At 40.2% G+C, this 12543-nt stretch overlaps 1 long non-coding RNA gene across 1 annotated transcript in view; it reads left to right on the top strand.

The window, feature by feature from the left end:
* LOC119411790 overlaps positions 1 to 8232 on the top strand; it is a 10166-nt gene extending 1934 nt beyond the window's left edge. Inside the window, exons 2-3 of the long non-coding RNA XR_005186911.1 lie at positions 2933 to 2968; positions 8212 to 8232. This is a non-coding gene — a long non-coding RNA (uncharacterized LOC119411790). The remainder of the gene's footprint in view (positions 1 to 2932; positions 2969 to 8211) is intronic.
* The last annotated feature ends 4311 nt before the right edge of the window (positions 8233 to 12543 follow it).

Genomic DNA, 12543 nt, shown 5'->3' with positions numbered 1-12543 from the left:
TTTAAGAGACTGAGCTGAATACAGCACCTCAGACTGAGGAAGTCTCTTGGATGAGAGACGAAACGTTTCTAGATTTTTTTGCTTTGGTTTGTTTTTTGTTTTTTTGAATGTCCAGAGGACCAGATTGAACTTTTTTGGATTTTTCTACCTGGATTATTGAGCATGCATCAGGAAACAGAAACAGAGTTAGCAATGAGCAAAGTAGCATCGATGCTAACTAATAAGGAGCACTTCATGGGCAATAGCGTCAGCCTCTTTTATTTGTTCAAAATATGCTCAAAACTGATTGCATTAATGACTTAAAATATGCTTAAATTTAGAATAAACTCACCGTCTTCCATCATGGATTCCAGCCGAGCAGTGGCTGTGTCCAGGCTACTCACTCTCCCATTGCTAGCAGGGCGATTACCGTAAATGGCATCCATTACATCAAACCATTTCCAACTTCGTCAGTTAGATTTGCTCCTGCCAATATGGTCTTTTACCATGCGGTAGTCGCTTTTAAGTTTCTTTAGTTTTTCGTGGCATTGCTTCGGTGTACGATGGTACCCCTGGGAAATCATCCACTCCGACAACTCTTTAAAAATCTTTTTGTTGCGAGTCAATCCGTCCAGCTTCCTCTGAACATTTTCCTCGCCCACCAAGCACAAAAATACCTGCACTTATGTGTTGGTCCACGATGTTGACATTATTAGTTTTTATATTGTGTCCTGCAGATCCTGCGACTTGAGAGTTTTTGCGGGCTGGAGAGAAAATGGCGGATTGTGGAAAGTTTTCAGTTTCAACGGCTCCGCCCGCGACTCCGCCCCCGACCAATCAGTGACCGACAGTGTTCTGACGTCACATTTTAGTACCTACTCATTCAGGTTAGAACCACAGAGCCAAAGGTCCTGAAAATAGTAACAGGTCCCAAGTACCGGTACTAATGGAAAAGCCTCAGAACCGGGCCAAGTCGGGTCCAGTCGGCCCGTACCTGTACTAACGGAAAAGGGGCATTAGTTTGCTGTGGCCACCCCTGAGGGAGAAGCCGAAAGAAGGAGGGGAAAAAAAAAAAAACCTGTCTAAAAGATTTGAAAAGAATCAGGTCTTCAATGGGGTTCAGATGAAGACACTGTCATGGTCAGCCTAATCTCCAGAACTGAACCCCATTGAAAAGCTCTGGAATGTGATCAAAGGAAAATAGATGGTCTTGAGTCATCAAACATAACTGGGATGATTGGATTTTTGCTCCAGGAGTGACAAAAAGTTGCCCAACTTCAATGTGACAGACTGGTGGTGAGCATCACAAGACACATAAAAGCTGTGAAAAGTCAGGGTTGTTGCACTAAATATTGATTTTTGACTTCTTCCCGAGTTAAAACATTAGTATTGCGATGTGTTAAAATTAATATGACCTTGTTTTTGTTGTCTAAAACCGCTGCACACTATGTTACTCTGGCCATTTGTCATGTTCTGCAGATAAATGTTCTTAATGGCAATATTTTTATTTTTAACACTTGAAAAAATGTGGTCAGTAGGGTATAGAATGAAAAAAAAAATCACTTTACTCAAACTCATACTTATGAATAGTATAATCAAATAAATTCTGATAAAACAGTAATTTTGTAGTACACACTTATTTTGTTCTAGAGCTTATATGACTAAACAATAAATCCTATCATGTCCTGTCATTTTAATCCATTGCAACAAAAAAAAAAAAAAAGAGAAATTGCCTATTTCCTGCAGGTTCGCCAGTTTCTTATAGAAACTTTAAAACAAGCTAGAAAGACATCACATCATAGTTTGACTTGATTTTGATTTCCTCTTGTACCAACACAAAAAAAAATTGCTGTTATTTGAACTACATTTTTTCTCCGTCCTACTTTGGGTTCATTTTCCAGGTATAAGAAAAATATATTTTTCTTCTTGTAATTAGTTGCCTTATATCCTGCTCTTTTATTTTTCCTTCCATTTTCTTTGGTGTTGTTGGCTTTTCATAGAACTCACCACATAATTGTAGGTGCAATGCACTGTCTGCCAGCCTTGAAGTTATAATGAGGTCTGTGTGTTTCTCCGAAGACAACAGAGAAACACACTATTTCATCCTATTTTCTGGACGGATGGGTGGTGGATGGGGGAGAGCGAGGGCACTGAAAAAACGTTTGTTTGTATTGAAACTGACAGAGGGCGGCAGATTTGAAGCATAAAGTAATAAGTTCTCTGAATGTCCCATAGCAGAAAGATTTTAGCTGTGATACACATTTAGACAAAAAAAAAAAGAAATGGATATGAACCACAAGCTCTTTTTTTAAACCATATCAAGAGAAAGGATATTGCCAGTTGTGAAATCGACAGATTCTCAGCCCAGTTTTATAAAGTCCTGTTTGTGATGTGGTGAAAATGGTGTAGAGTGGTAGAAATAGCTTCATGGACAGCAATAAATAAGTTTTATCTCAAGACAGAACAAAACAGACAACAAAAAGCCAAGCAGTGAAGACATGTGAGATCATTGCTTAATGTAGGGATATGCTGGAGTTGAGACATCTTCTGCTCTCCTTTTATGACTTCTTGTCACGTCTCAGTCACCAAACAGTGTTATCATACCTGTCCACTGTTAATGCTGCAAAGCTTTCACATGATGTAGTATGGCTGTGCCTATTTTAAGGTCTGTCACATTTAATAGCTCTGAAGCCACCTGCCAGTCATCTGCCAGTGTGCGAGTCATCAGACATGCTTCATTTCATGACATACTGTAAATACCAGTTAATGGTCCTCAACAGTGCCATTGCACGTATTGAAACATTTCTTCAGTGCATAGTCAGTCTCATTTTACCTGACCTTCAGGTTTGTCACAAACATGATGAATGGTCTGCAGGCTAGAAATATATTCTATAGATTTATCTAGGTATGATAAAGATGTTACGAACTCATGTGTTATTATCTTTCTTCACAGGGAGACGCCGGCCTCCCTGGAGACTCAGGGCTGTCTGTAAGTTCACACTGTTTCATTTGCATCTCATTATGCTCTCTGTATACAGTGCGTAAGGTCGTTCAAATGCTGAATTGAACACAAGGGTTATGACCTGAATAGGCAAGGATGTCCTTTGCAAATATTACAACCTTTTGGGCCAACCAGACAACTGCACACTGAGGTAAAACATATGGCCAACAGTGCAGGCGTTCAGGTGAGCAGTCTCTGTGTCACATTACCATTGCCTGGGTAGGGGGTCAAACAAAGAGCAGATAGAAAGGGCTCAAAGGGCTATGCCAAAAAGGATAGGGATGAGCAACCAGGTGGAGAAAAGTTTAGTTTCAGGCCTCAGGATGAGAGCTGGAGAGTGACAGTTGGGTGCTGGCCATATCCTACATGGGTAAGACGTGAATTTACTACAGGGCCAATGCCTGCCTCTGCAGATGTCTTGTGAAGGAATGTTCCAGCCTTCTAATTAGATGGACTTTTTGATCTTTTACTTTATCATGCATTATCAAACATACACCTAATATTCTGTGCACTCACAAAACAACGTAATTTCTGGTCGGGTGTGTGTTGGGGGGATTTCACCTTATTTTGTCAGGTTCTTTTAAGACAAAATGACCATGTGCTAAAATCTAATGCTGATCGTATCAACACGATTATTTAGGACTAATTTCAGTGTTTAGTCATGTTAGAATGGGTTTGTTCAAGGTAAATGTTTGGATTTTATTGTATTTATTTATTTGGGGGGGGGGGGTCATTTTTACAGTTGTAAATAAATACATGTGTTTGTGGAGGAGTGGTGGTGCAGAGGTTAGAGAAGGTGAACCTGTGATCGGAAGATCGCTGGTTCAGCTCCCAGTACTAACAACATCAAAACGTGGGTGGGACAAGTGAAGCACTCACACCTGCCTCCACCCTCATTTGCTCCACTTTGGGCCCTTGAGCAAGGCCCCTAATGCTCCCATCTGCTCCTCCAGGCACCCTAGATGGCAGCCCCCTGCTCCACACAGAGGGCTGTGGTAGCTCGGTGGTCTGGTTGTGTCAGGAAGGACATCCGGCGTAAAAATAATTCCCAAGTCTTCATGCGACTTAGTTTGCTGTGGCGACCCCTGAAGACGGGAGCAGCTGAAAGAAGAAAAAATAAAACTAAATAAATTACGTGTTTACAATCCCACTGACACAAAAGGTGTCTTTTCAAATGTTAAGGGAGAGTTGGCGTCACTATCAGAAAACCGTTAAAGCTGCCAAATGTAAATTATTTTCTGATTTAATTGTCTCCAACTCCCACAACCCCCGAGTTCTTTTCTCCACCCTGAACTCAGTTCTACACCTCAGTGAGCCTTCACCTCTGGAAGCCTCAACTGAGCTGTGTGAAAACTTCCTCCATTTCTTTTTAGAAAATGTGGCAAACACCCGGGCACTCATTTCTCCACCAGCTCATGATCTGTCCATCCCATCTCAGTGTGTGGCTGTGTTTGACCACCTTGAGCCCATCTCTCTGTCCTCTCTGGAGCAGGTAATGTGCAGCATGAAACCATCTGGAAGTTTTTCCTACACTGGGTCCTTTTATCCTCGCTATTCTGAATAGCAGTTTATCCTCAGGTGTGGTGCCAAAGACTTTTAAACATGCTGCTGTCCAGCCCCTCCTAAAAAAACCTAACCTTGACCCCTCAGTCATGTCCAACTTCCGGCCTGTCTCCAGACTCCCATTCACCTCTAAACTACTGGAAAAAATTGTGGAGTCTCAGTTGAAACAGTTTTTGGGGGATCACGCTATCCTTGAGTTATTCCAATCTGGCTTCAAATCTCTCCATAGCACTGAAACTGCTCTACTGAAGGTTTTTAATGACATTTTCATATCCACAGACGCAGGTGATTCTGTGCTGCTTGTCCTATTGGACCTTACATCTGCTTTTGACACCATCGACCACAATATCCTCATTTCTAGACTGGAGCAGTGGGTGGGCATCACAGGGTCAGCCCTTAAATGGTTTGGGTCCTACCTCTCTGACAGAACCTTCTGTGTCAATATCAAAGATTTTAGTTCGGCATCGACCGCACTCCAGTGGGGGGTACCGCAGGGGTCCATCCTCGGTCCCCTTCTCTTTTCTTTATACCTGCTGCCACTAGGTGCTATCTTCCGCAAACACGACATACCCTTTCATTTCTATGCCGATGATTGCCAAATTTACTTCCCCCTGAGGCACAGAGGCACACGCTTTATTCAGCCTCTTCTTGACTGCCTGGCTGACATCCGGGACTGGATGGCTTTAAACTTTTTAAGCTTCAATGAGAAGAAGTCTGAAGTCATGCTGTTCCATCCCAGTGGCTCACTCATGAACCATGACATTGACCTTTTCTCTCTAGCCCCGCTAGAGAAACAAAAGGTGACTAATCTGGGGGTGATAATGGACCCGTCCTTAAAACTCAACAGTCACGTAAACATGATGGTCAAATCCTGTTTTTTTCAGCTGAGACGGCTGTCTAAGCTGAAGCCTATACTCTCCAAAAAGAACCTCGAGACAGTGAGCCACGCCTTCATAACATCTAGGCTTGATTACTGCAATTCACTTCTGTTTGGAATCAGTCAGTCCTCCATTGCTCGTCTACAACTGGTCCAAAATGCTGCAGCCCGATTTTTAACTGGTACAGGCTATAGAGAGCACATCACGCCAGTTTTGGCCTCCCTGCACTGGCTACCCATTCACCTTCGGATCCATTTCAAAATGCTCATGTATGTTTTTAAATCACTGAACAGTTCCGCCCCATCCTATCTCACTGATCTTCTGCAGCCATATGTCCCAGCGCGCTCTCTGAGGTCAGCAGACCAGATGCTTCTCTCAGTCCCAGAAACCCGTCGTAAGCTCAGAGGTGACAGGGCTTTCTCTGTTGCAGGTCCACGACTGTGGAATGAGTTGCCACTGAGTGTCCGGCAGGCTCCCACACTCTCAGTCTTTAAGTCTCGCTTGAAGACACACTTCTATTCGCTTGCCTTTAACACGGTGTGATTTGTTTTGGTCCGGTCTGTTCTCTACTCTGTTGGCCATTTTAGTTAGCTTCTGCTGCTATTTGTATCTGTATTTCTATTTTATGTTTTCCTGTCTGCTGTGCATGTTTGGTTCTTTTGTACAGCACTTTGGTTGGCCTTGTTGCTGTTTTAAGTGCTATATAAATAAATTGGTATGGTATGGTATGGTAAAAAGGCACCAAGTGCTTTATGTCATTTGTCAGAGTTGTTTATATATAAAAAAAAAAAAAAATGAAGTGAAACAGGATTTTTAGCTAAAGCTGGGAAACATAGTGTTCCTTTAAAAAGAACATTTAAAAATTAGTAAAAGAAAAAAGTTAGCAACCAACATAAATGAAGACGTAAAGTCATTCCTAAAAGATGCATTTGAAACAATTTATGTATTTAACACAATATAATTGATTCATTATGAGCCAGCAAAGTTCAGTCAGGTCATCTGGACGGTTTCTTTTCATTTTTGTTGAGACATTTCATCTTTCATCCAAAGGACTCCATCAGTCCTACAAGCAGCACGATGGGGTAGAGAGCAAACTGGTTGGCCCACTATGTTGGCCCACTTGCCTACAAGGCATTCATTTGTTGAAAAACTGGTAAAATCTTCAAAATAGAGTAATGCAAAATACTGAGCAATATTACAAGATCTCATGTAATCTGTTAGCCCTTAATGTATGTGTTGGGAATCACTCTCATCCACTACACAAAAGGTTTTAGTTTGATTTCTGTAAAGTTGACTGAGTTATAGCTTTTATTGTTTGTGCTAAGTGGAAATAGGTGTCACAGCTGTCTTTATTTGAATTGACTTCAAATGTTAATTAGCTGTAGATGAATATTTCTGAGAGTTTCATTAACATTCGTCGAGTGGTTTGTGAGATTTTTTTTTAAACGGATAAACAAACACGCACACGGGCAGAAACTGTACCCTTCACCTTTTTTGTCTTTCAAGTGCAGGTGATTAAAAACAATGTTAATGTGTGAAATGTTGTTCAGTATTAATAATTAAAGTCAACAAGCTGTTTTATTATTTAGTGTCAGATTATTATTTGTACCCACAACAAGAATAAATTACCTACCAATCCTAAACTTTATGTTAAACAAACATATTTTTATTTCAGTTAAAACCAACATATGTCTTGGGAGTTTTTTGAGTGTATGCCAGCAATGAAACAATCTTTATGACGCATACAGTCCTGCACCAGTATGTGTCCATGTATACTTGTATTGTCACCATTCAACACAAATAATGAATGTGTGGACACACAGGCAAAATGCACAGACCTAATGCTTTGTGGACAAGGAGTTGTGGCAGCTGCAGATTAGAGGTATACTGTGGGTGGGTGGTTAATTATGTGCACATCATGAGGGGATCAGCTTGCCAGTTTAAATCAGCATTGCAGGAACATTAAAAAAACTACAGAGCTGCTGCTGACGGCTTGCCCCGTTTATGTCACCGAAGTGCTTACGATTCCCACAGACCTCTGCCACTATTCATTAGCTATTCTCTAATGCTAATTTTATGTAACAAGGAAAGTAACATGCATGCCCTGACAAACAAACATGGCGTTAGCAAACTTCCTTGCTTCATGCCAGTAAATTAGCTGGTGAGTCTGAGCAGAAAATGTCGGCGGTGCGTTATTAAAATACCAACTTGCTGTTACTTCATTGTATGGCTTGTTACACATGGTCAAACTGTGTTCACAATCCGACTAAAGATGACGATTTATAAAGAAAACAGCAGGGCGAGTAAGGCATGTTTTATTTAAGACATCACCGCTCTCTTTAGAGATGCATCTGAAAACTGTTTGGGTTTTCAGCCACCTTGTTGTCTTTTATGTCCCGCCTTACTTTGCATAATGCCACTGACTTATAAGAAATGTTCATTTTATCAGCTATTTCTGCTCAAAAGTAGCTGTGTTAGACTGCCGGATGCCAATTGCAAAAAGAGCAGTAATTATTTACCAGGAATCTGAAAACCGAGACGTTCAGCATGTGGCCTTGTGTTTACTCTGCTGCCTGGAGGGTAGATTACCCCGTCTGCCCTCTGATGGCAGCAGCCAGCGGGGTGTCTGGAGAGTTGTGATAGTCACGGAGTAACTTCTCATCAGATCACCTTGGTCAGGGATATCTACCTCATTATCAACTTTATTGCTTGCAAATAACTGATATTGCTTCATATATGTTGTTTTATTTGTATTGAATTGTTTTAATTAATGGTATTTCTTTTTTTTAGGCCAACAGCGAATGTCTGAAAGGAGATCAGGTATGTTAACGTTAATTATCACAACTGCCCAAACGTTACAGCATAAAATAATATTCTTGTTCATGGCTGCATGTGTTTGTGTGTCTGTTACAATTTAAGTGAAACTTGCAGAAAGTAATAACTGTTTGACATCTACAACTGATTGAAGATTCAAGAAGGCCGCCATAGTCAACTGAACGTAAAACACAAAAATTAGCTGTAATTCTGTCAATTTTACAAATATTGACCTAAATTTGTGTGTGGTAGCAGCAAAGATTGATCCTTAACTTGTATTCTGAGTGCTAACAGGTTCTTTTTTAAGATCTTTTCTCAAACCATTGCCATTAACACCATAGTTCATGCTCAATAATCCAGGTGTAACATCCAACAACAAAGTTCAGTCAGGTCATCTGGACGGTTTCTTTTTGCTGATACGTTTTGTCCTTCATCCAAAGGACTTCCTCAAGCCGAGAAGCCACCAAACAAAACTGATTCCCACAAACAGCATACTCCATAGTGGGGAGGAAAATAAAACAGTTTTCTTGTGCTAAGATGGCCTCTGTGGCCCGTCCTCTCCCTCGTTATCTCCTCTGAGACAGTCATGCCAAGTGGTTCAAAACATCAAACTTCATGCTCAATGATCCAGGTATAAAATCCAACAATGTTGCCATTAACTATTTAGCGTAAACTCTGTTAGCAAAATATCTTGTAAACCATTGATACACACAAGGATATAATTCAGTTAAATTTGTAGCGTTGTGCTAAAATGAAGTGTGGTTGTAGCTGAGAGTCATTCGTAATATATTCTCTAAGTGCTACTCATTGTGGAAGGTTTAAGCTTAAAAATGTAGTTTAACTTTAATTAACTTACTTACTAACTTAACTTTAATTATTGGAAACCGTTACCAAAATATTTATGGAGCACTCGTTGGATTTAATTGAAGTTGTTAGAAATTAATCATTGGCTGTACATCAACAACCAATTAACTTGTGGTGTCAATCCAATTTTTTCAAGATGGCTGCCGCACCAATTGGACATAAACTAAAACAAAACTGGCTATGACTCAGTCAATTTTACAAATATTGACTTAAAATTTGATGAGGTAGAGGCTGAGAGTCATTCACAACTCATACGCTGAGCATATTTTATAAATCACATGAAATTGAGCATAACATTAGTTTGAACTTTAGCTACAACTGTGTCACTTCTCAACAGAGGATGAACTTATTGCAAAACCTTAGCATGAAAGGTATAGGGCAATGTGCATTCTTTCAAGACATATATGGCTATTAATAAAGTCTATTTTACTGGTTTAAGTATTTTTATTTATTAGATTTTTATTTTTTTTTATTTTGTGACTGTGCTTTTTGTAAACACAAATCTTGCTTTTACACTTTCAGGGCCCTCGAGGAGAAAAAGGCGAACAGGTAAAACATAAACGCCCACATTGACGCTCACAATCTTACATTCACTTGTTTTGATTAATTTTGTTTTTCTTGTTATACAATGTTCATGCAACTTTCTTTATCGCTCACAAAAGCACAACTATTAGGTAGAACAAGAAACTACTGCAGCACTATACGCTTACCCTTTCACAGGAGCATAAAGTCAATGTATACTTTGATTAACTTGCTAATAGTTTCTTATCAGGACAATGTGGAGAGTAATGGAATGGAGTCCTGATCAAGTGAGGCTGCAAATAGCCTATTAAGGGCATATTGAAGAAGTCACCTAGAAGCTATTCATGTTAAAGACTTGAAACTACTGCTTTACGTACACCTTTTATATAATACAGCTAAGTTGATTGGGTGCATCTAATACTGGCTAATGAACTCGATATCCTCTGGTCTGCTGAGAACATATGGCTCAAACATTGACAGTCTGTGTCTGTTTTTGCAAGAAGCAATGTATAAAGACTTTCTGCAATGCTAAACATATTACCTAATTTAGTCTAACACATGTCCTTTCCTCAGGGAGTGCCGGGTCAGCCAGGCAAAGAGGGCAAAAGGGTGAGTAAACAGACACAGTTAACCAGTTGTGTGGCCTGGCTCGTGCTTGCTTTGACTGAGAGGCCTGCAGGAACAGCAGCTGAGTGGCTGTTGTTTTTGTAGACGACCCTCGGTGGCAGCAGGCCTAAAAAAAAAGAGAGAGAAGAGATGGGGAAAGCACGTTGTATGACAGTTAATGAATGGGATTCATGGTCAAAGGGTCATCCACACTCTCACAGAATGACTGGCAGCACACATGGTTATGCCACACTGCGGTGAGTGGTTTTAGGTTTCTACAAGCCAGATTTGGAATAGAAACAATGTCTGTGACCGACTCAACTGATTTATATTATCGTATTTATTAATTGTCACTTCTTATTGTGTCTGTAATTTAATCTTGGCACTCTGACATACGTTGAATAAGCATAAAATTATAAACTCTTGCGTTTTGCAGCGTTCTTCTGTGGCCAGCCTGTCAATTAAACAACCCTTCTTAGTATTTCTGTTTGTCTAACAGGAAGAAAAAAAAAAAATCACAAAAACGAATGAAAGAAATGGCTCTGCAGCAGCAAAATCTAAAATTCACAGCCGGCTGAGCTGTGGAACGCCCCTAAGTAGGTCAAGCAAATGTTCTTTTTAGATTAAGCTCGAGTCAAGACGATGCAGCAGACTGAAAACATGTGGACACATGTTTGTCGAGAAAGCCACCCTTCTCAAATTACAAAACTTCTTCAAACACCGTGGAAAATTTAAGCTCTATCATCAGTTTTGTTTTTATTTTTTTCCTTTATGGATCATTTCCCTGAATGACTTGAGTTACAGAAACTATTGTGATGGGAGTATTTAAAATGAAAAATAATCTTTTTGGTGTTGTATCTGCCTCATTAGTCATTGTTGGACTTGTGAGAAAGCTGGGACTCAGAGGCATCATTGAGTGTTTGCACTTTTGTTCTAGAGTACATTTTTATGATAAATCATAAATGAGTGAGAGAAAATAGACCTCTTTGTTGGATGTTCTGTGTTTTTGGATTCCCACCATTATATATACCGTACTTTTCGCCGTATAAGTCACACTTTTATTGCATACATTTGCATGCCCTTCAACCTATATGGCAAAGAGACTTATTTATGTTTTTTCTCCCCATATTTATAAACAAATTTTTGGCTGAGATCTGACGATTTCATTCATTCTGACATGGAAAATATTGAACACTACAATTTTCAGCCGCTAGAGGGCCCTCGAGTAATATGGCAAGTCAAGCGTCTCATTAATAGGTAAAAGTGGCTATTAATGAGACACTTGGCTTGCCATACCAAACCACCTTCGTCTCGCTCCGGAACCCCTGGAGCAAACGTCAAATCAGCTGCATTTTTCCGCTCTGCTCAGGCGAAATGCAGCTGATTTGACTATTAAAGTGCATTTATTAAGGAAAAGTTAAACCGAGACACAACTTTGCTATAATTTTGAGCAAACAAATAATTGTTTTTAAGTGTTAGTCTTGTTAAGTTCTTGTTAAAGTCCTCCCGTAAACGTTTCCGCAGCCGCTATGTGACAGCCAATTGTTTTTTGGCACAAGACCAGCCCACGTTTCCAGGTGGTCAACGATGACGCATAACAAACACGATGTGTCAGCAGTGACGCATAATAGATGTGACCTATACGGCAAAGCGTCTTATTTATGTGGGTTTTTTTTCCATTTTATTAGACATATTTGGACTGATGCAACTTATACGGCAGTGCTAAGCATACGGCGTAAAGTACGGTACATATTTTGCTCAAAGCATTTCTGTGAACATTCAATACGTTGACCAACCACAGGACATTGAAGTGGCACTTCCAGGCTTTATGCCGTTGTTGCTGCTGAAGACACAGTCCTGATCTATTAATACCTCATCTTTGATGGCTGACTGACTTCATGGTGACTGTTAATGTGCTAAGGTTTCTGTGTATTCTTAGCTCCAAGAGTCTCATGGAGTCCAAGTCGTTGACTGTGTGTTTCTGCCGTTCGGTGACCTATTTTAAGGAGGTGGACGTGTATCGTTATCAGGAGCTTGAAAGCGTAGAGTTGATGCAGCAAGAGACTCTTACCCAATTAGCAATTCTTGACCATGCCTGCAATTTATTGGTTTTGCAAAGAGCCACAGCGACTAAGCAAATGATGCAGAATGTCTTGATGCAGAGAGGGGCCACTCCATATCCTTCACAGAATAGCCGGGAGTGAAAAGCTTTCACAAAGTCTTAGATTCAAGCCGGACCATCTCTCAATCTGTCCACTTCAATTTATTGTCGAGAAAAATACGACTACTCTAAGCCATCTAGATTTACTTGAAGGA

The sequence above is a fragment of the Nematolebias whitei genome, chromosome 1, assembly GCF_014905685.2.
Source record: "Nematolebias whitei isolate Nwh7 chromosome 1, NemWhi1, whole genome shotgun sequence".
In the NCBI taxonomy this organism is placed as follows: domain Eukaryota; kingdom Metazoa; phylum Chordata; class Actinopteri; order Cyprinodontiformes; family Rivulidae; genus Nematolebias; species Nematolebias whitei.
This window is presented reverse-complemented; position numbering and strand designations above follow the sequence as displayed.